Source organism: Vicugna pacos, chromosome 20 (genome assembly GCF_048564905.1).
Source record: "Vicugna pacos chromosome 20, VicPac4, whole genome shotgun sequence".
NCBI classification, from domain to species: Eukaryota; Metazoa; Chordata; class Mammalia; order Artiodactyla; family Camelidae; genus Vicugna; species Vicugna pacos.
Window position 1 is genome coordinate 14,637,064 of NC_133006.1, and position 6,808 is coordinate 14,643,871.

Sequence of the window (6,808 nt, forward strand, 5' to 3'; positions counted from 1 at the left end):
GTTTGGTAGGGGTGCTAGGTTACCCCTTTAGTACCCCAATTCCACAGGAGTGGTGTCCTGAGGCCTTTTAGAGTAAAGGGTCTGTCTTGCCCGCCACATCATCCTACCCTCTTCATCATTCATGCCTCCAGTCCTGTCTCCACCACCTAGCAGGCTCCCAAGCAGTAGGGACAAGGTCTTTTTACAGTTAGTAAATGTTTATTTGCTGGCCCAGGGCCCCCTCCCAGGCAGGCCTCCTCACCAAGTCTCCATGTTCCAAGCCACTGCGTGGGACACAGAAGCAAAGTCACTAAATTTCCTTCTTTCCCAAACTGATCCACATCTAGCACCCCAGAGCACAAGATGTGGGTATCTTGGCAGAGATCCACTGCCTCATCCCTACCCTGGGGCCAGCAAAGCCCAGGACAGAGGCTCCCAGTTTTACCACCAGGCCTCACTCTGGCCCCTTCCTTTGTGTCCCTTCTCATCCCAGTCCCTGAAGAGGCCTGAAGAGGAAGTCTTAATAAAGGACCCTGAAGTTGGGAGGAAGATGAAGGAATTCCAAGGAGGAGTGGCCATCAATTGTCACTTAATAACCAAAAGGCTCTCCCCTACCTGAGCCAACCACCCCCTACTCAACAAAGTCTGTTACAGCATCCTCTGTGGGCTCTGCCCAGGAAACCAGGGGAATAGGGAAGCAGAACTGCAGCCTGGCCAGAGGGGTTCTGAGCACCCTTCGCTAGGGTGAGGAGTGGTTTCCCATCTTCACCCTTCATTTCAGAACAACAATTTGGTGGTGACCCCAGGGAGGGGGTTTAACCCTGGATCCCATCTCCCAGTGTGGTGTCACCAGCTTTCACAATAACACACTGTCATGGACCCAGCCCCATGGGTTATCATCAAACTGAGAGCTCCTCACAGCTGGGTCTTCAAAAATAGGAGCCAGAAACACACAGAACAAGGAACACAAGTCAACAATCATAAAACCACATCATGTCCCTGTAGCATCTTCTCCTCCCATGGACTTAATCTCCCCCCCAAAAAACTTGATTCCACTGGTCCTCCCTCTTCAGGCTGCTTCAGGGCAGGAAATATCAGGGCAGACTGTCCCCCAGAGAATCCCAAGGACATGGAGGGACCCAAGGTCACCCAGCAACATGGCAGGGGTGGTGGTGCATAGAGCAGAGAGCAGCCCAGAGAGAGATCATGCTGGTCCCCTGGAGGGGCAGCCTCAGCCTGTGGCTCTGAAGCAGTTCAGGAGGAGCCAAAGAGGAAAGAGAAGGAGTTGCAGGTGAGGGGGAAGGTGGGAGAGGGGCAGAGGTGGGTGAAGAAGAGCGTGAATAGTGGCCAGGAGCCAGCAGCGGCCCCAGACAAAGCGAGTAGTGATCGGGCCCAAGGCACAATTGTTGTACTGTGTCCTGCTGTCCTGACACCTTTGAGGTTCAAGAACTCTCTCCCTGTGAGTTAAACCCTCCAAGCCTGTGGATGGAGAGGCAGAGCCCCTCTGACAGGGGGAGAGATCACTGTGTCTTGATGTTGTCGAAACATTTCTCCAAGTGGAAGAAAGGTTTCTCCCTCACTCCAGCCCCCACGTCCCAGGCACCTAGCAGCCTTGCAAGCACAGAGCTGTCCCACAGCAAGGGCAGGGATAGAATCTGTTCAGTTAAAGGGGAGAGAATTGGGTTGGTTCCCCCCAATTCTCTGTCTAGCTGTGGGTCTCTCTCTCTCTTTCTCTCTCTCTGTGTCTCACTTGTTCTTTGCAATAAAGCAATGGGAAGATGAAGTGAAAGCAAGGATGAAGGCCCCCTTTTTCCAGTGCCTCCATCTAGATCTGGAGGTTTCACTTGGGGTAATGATGGGTAATGACGCCGACTGGGGAACAAGATTAGAGCAGAGGAAGCCCAAGAGGCTAACTCCTCCAGAGAACCAGTCAGGGAAAAGGGAGAGGGGGCAGAAGGGGCAGGGCAGGGTCACTGTCTGGGGGAGCACCCCAAACCGTAGCACCAAGCCCCATGAGCCTCGTCTCTGCCCCTCCTTCATGGGCCTCAGTCTAATCCCCTCCTACATGGGCCTCAATTTAACCCCCAAACATCAGACTGTCTCCCTGGATGGCTTCTCCCTGACAGCCCCAGGCATGTCCACTTCCTAACACTCCAGTCTTTGCCCCCTCACAGTCTGACCCCCATCTGCCCATTGCTGCCCGTGTTCACACCCCCACCCAGTCTTGGAGGGAGTCCCTCTGCTGGGAAGAAGGTGGTGACAGAGGTGGCAGCTAAAGTCCTAAAGTCCTTCCCAACTTGGGAGCTGAGCTTTGTTCCAATTTGTGAATCTTTCCCAAGGCCTGCCAGGCACCAGGCACTGTGCTGATATTATAGGAGATACACGGACACCTAAGCAGGGCAGTAGAAAGCGCAGGGACTCTGGATCCAAATGGACCCAAGTGGTACTTCTGGTTCTGCCACTCTTTAACTGTGTGACTTTAAGCAAGTTACTCAACCTCTCTGACCCATAGTTCCCCTCATCTGTAAAACGGGAGTAAAAATACCTGCCTTGGGGAGTTACTGCACACAACTACCCACGAAGGTAGGATGAGAGAAAGGCCCCGAGGGAGGTATGAAGTGTCAGGTAGGTACAGACACAGAGCAATCAAACCGGCTGGAATGGGCATCAGGAAGGGCTTTCTGCAGGAGGTTGTACAGGACGTTTATTCCACAAGCAAGTGTGAAGCTCAGCCCGTGAGCCCTGTTTTGGGCTGCGCCCTGGGACTATAATGATGTGGAAGGTGCTACCTGTGCAGAGGTGAACTCGAGAGTAAACTGAAAATAGAAACTCTGAGGGGGGCACATGATTGCTGGGAGTGGGAGAGGGCTTTCTGGAGGAGGTGACACTACAGTCTTGATGGAAGAGCAGGAGGCTAGACAACTGAATGGAACAGGATAGGGAACAGGCAAGGAAGTGAAGTCTGGAGGACACTGCTGGTTCTCTCAGCTCTCCCAGCGCTCCCCTGGGTGACAGAGACTATGAGGCTAGGCAGAGCAGGAGATTAGGGCTTCTTCGGAAACATTCTCAGCCAAAGCCCACAGGGACAATGCTGCTTCCTCAGGGGGTGAGCCCCACACTGCTTTCCCCGCCCCCTGGGACAGCATGTCTCTGCCGGAGTATTTAAACAAGCAAACAGACACTAGAGGTAGGTCTGGCTCACATACTGAGCATTGCTCTTGTTTGCCCGGGGGCTAGAAGAAGAGGACAGAGGACCCTATGACCAGCACAGGGCCATTCATCTGGGGCAGAGCACACAGCAGAAAGACCTTTCCTCCAGCTCTGCCCACTTCCAATTCCCACCAGGTGCCCAGAGCCCTCCTGCCTGCCTGCCACAGACATGTGGAGACTGGAAACAGCACTGGGCAAAGAAGTCCAGTCCGCTGCATGTTGTGTGACCTTGGCCAAGTCAGTCCCCACTTCCAGACCTCAAGCTTACCCCAGGTAAAAGCATAAGGCTACACTTCCTCGGCTTTAAGGCTCTGTAACAGCCCCATCAAACACTCCAGCTGAGATCACTGATACAAAATGTCCCATCTTCCAGGGGTTTGTGCACTTTTAAAGGCTCTTAGGGAGGGCAATGCTTAATTCAAACAAATCCAGCATTAATGGTAAACTCTATGGCACAGCACCAAGTGGGGGAGGGGAGATGTGGCTCCAAAGAACCCCTCAAACTCCGGCAGGTAAAGAACTGCTTCCTCTCTTACCTGGGAAGCCAGGACTTCTGTCCATTCTTGAAAAGACACTGGCTTGGTGAACACTCACTGTGAAATGCCCCCATCAGCTCCCCTGCCCCACCCTCCTCCCCCCATAGCATGCAATGGAAAAAGCCAAACAAGTTGGGCTCAGTCTTGGTTTACCATGTCTAAATCATGAGACTTTGGACACAGGACTTCAACTGTCTGAGCCTCAGTTTCCTCATCTGTAAAATGAGAGTCATGGTGGTTACCTCCCAAGGTTGTGGGGAGATATACAGAGACAGTGAATATAAGCAAAGCTCCTGGCCTAAAGTAGGTGTCATTTAATGTCACTTCCCTTCCCTTTCTCCTATCCTTACCCCCATGTGTGAGCAAACTCTCAGAGAATGCAAACGTACTATCATTTGGCTAAAGTCAAACAGAATGGAGTAGGGAAATGAGTTATCCCATCCCCCTGTGGAAAAAAAGAAAGAAAGAAATCACATAACGCATGCCAAAAATGACTAGGGGTAGGGGATATGTTGGCTTGCTTCCTGCTTTAGTCTTTCTTCAGAGCGACTGTTTTACCAGGTTGTCATTGAGTTGGCCACAATGTAAGTTCCTTAAAGAAAATCCTAGGCCAAAAAAAAAGGAGGTAGGGACTCAAAGTGCCCCCCCCCCGACCTCTTAGCAAAAAGGGTCCTTTCTCTCCTCCCCTAGTGACTCCCTGTGCCTGTGCCGGAGGTGTGGCCCATAACCCAGCCCCACCCCCCACCCCCCCACCTCCCCACCCCCCTGACGGTTCACAAAGATAAAACTGGTTAATGATTGGCCCCCTGAGAGGAGTCACCCCACCACCTTGCCTGTCTTCCCAGACCCAGCAGTGCAGGGTGGGCTGTGGGGAGTGGGAGAGACCTCCCCCAGCTTCCAGGAGCAGCCTGGCTTAACATCCTCGAGATAATCAGTGGAGGAGCCAATTAGTCAAGGAGTATCATGTCAGGAGAACATCAGACTGATTCCTGGGAGCCTTGGGTGTTTTTAGAGGTGGAGCGGGTGGGGGAAGGTGGGCAGCGGGCAAGCACAGCGCACCCAGTTTTATCTGCCTCATTGATTAGAGTTTCACTTGGGATATCATTTGAAGAAATGGCTTCACTGCTAAAGAAGTTTAAAAATCCCTTCACTGGCCAAATGAGCAGAAGGAGGCCCAGGGCTGTCTGAAGCCATTCAGATCTCTTGACTCAAAACTCTGAGCCATGGCTACCTCTCCAAGGGCCACTTAAGCCCTTAATCAGGGCCCAGCACTGAGCCAGGCTCCTTTGGGGATACATAGAACTTCTGCCCTATGGGGAACCAGACGGTGCCAGAGAAGGGTGCTGGTGCTAGATGCCATGTGCATTTGGAGAGGTCAGCTTCTGGGCCTAGGGCTCCATCCTTTGCTCCTTCTTCCCATGTAGAGGGGCTCAGCACCCCCTCATTCCAGGTAGTGCCCTGCAGAGGCACAGCTTGTGTGACTCATGCCCCACTGGGGTCCCCTGGAAAGATGGCCCTGTCTACATCTCCCCATATGCCAGCCCACTCAGTCAGACCCAACTCCTTCCAGAACACAGTTGGAAGCATCAGAAAAAGTGAAGTAGGGCACCCTCCGGGCTACTGTGCCTGCTGCCAGCTTCCCTGAGACCTGGCCCTGGTCTACTCTAGCACTGGGGTACCAGCTCCCCAAGCTGAGGGTGATGGCCAATACATTTAACATCCATTATGGACCAGGCACGTACCACACAGAGCTGGGGGCATATGCTGAGACAGGCATAAATCCCTCAGTTTCCGGATTGTAGGGAGGGCCAGGGGACCTAGGAAGGGACTAAGATGGCCAGAAAGGCATACAGGGGACTCAGGGGCTGGAACAGCAGCTATTTACCTATCAGGTGGCTGTGCCGGGCTGTACCAGCTGACCGCCTGTACCAGCTGATTATCTGCCCTGACCCAATCCACTCTCTGCTCTAGGCTGGAATGTGCAGTTCCCCGCTGAGAATGAGGCCTGTCTGGGGCCCTGGTCTGCGTGCCTTCATATCGCCTCTGCTTCTGGGAAGACCAGGCCATGACTCCCCTATTCTCCATCCATAAGTATAGCTCAACCCAGCATAGCAGGAACCACACTGCTCTCAGTTTCCAGCCACTGTTGAAAAATGGCGTGTACAGCCCTGGGCCAGAATTCCAACCCCCAGATCATGGACAACCACGAGTAATCGAGAATTTTCCTTTCCCTCCTTGTCTCATTTTTCTTGGATATCTCATCCCTCCTCACCTCCTTTCTGCCCACTCCTGCTGTCCCAGGGGGCCTCCTGGCCAGTCCTATTGGCTGAGTGCTCCTCTGTGCCTTCAGAAGCCTTAGCTTTTCAGAGCCCCCTGGGAGGTGACTGCTTCCCACTTCCCACCCACTGTTGGGAGACAAACTAGGGGGAAAGATGCTCTTCACATCTCGCCAGTTCCCACTAGCCCTCCAGGGACGGCGGGAGAACCTGCAGAGGGACAGTTCTGAGGAGATGGGATGCGTTCCTACCCATCGGGCACCAAGGGTGCTGGGGTGACAACTCCAGTGAGAGTAACGAGTGCAGTGAGGGGTGCCAAACCCCCTCCACCAAGCCCCTGGGGTGACCCGAGGCTTTAAAGAGGAGAGAGGCAGGGACGTGAGTCTACCCTTCACCAGCCCCAGGTCATTGCCCTGGGGGAGCCTCCCCACACTGCGTGACCCTCTTCCCACCTCTCCTCCACCAACCTCCTCCTCTCCATTGCTCCTCATATCTCCAGGCGGAAGGCTGCAGAGACAAAAAAAACATGCATGCACGCACACACACACCACTACCACCACCACCACCCATGACAGGGCCCCACAGAGAAAAGAAGAGTGTTCCCAGAAATCCAGCTGTTCCAGGCAAGACGACCTGGGTCACAGCGCCCTTCCTACAGGAACCGCAGAGGGGCTGGGCGTCCCCTGAGCACCCCCTCCCAATACCGCTGCAGAAATTACTTTGAAAGCCCCTCTTACAGAGAGAACTCTGTAAGCCGTGCCATTAAGCACTGCTGCTTCCTGAGCAGCTCCTCAGAGACCCATGCAT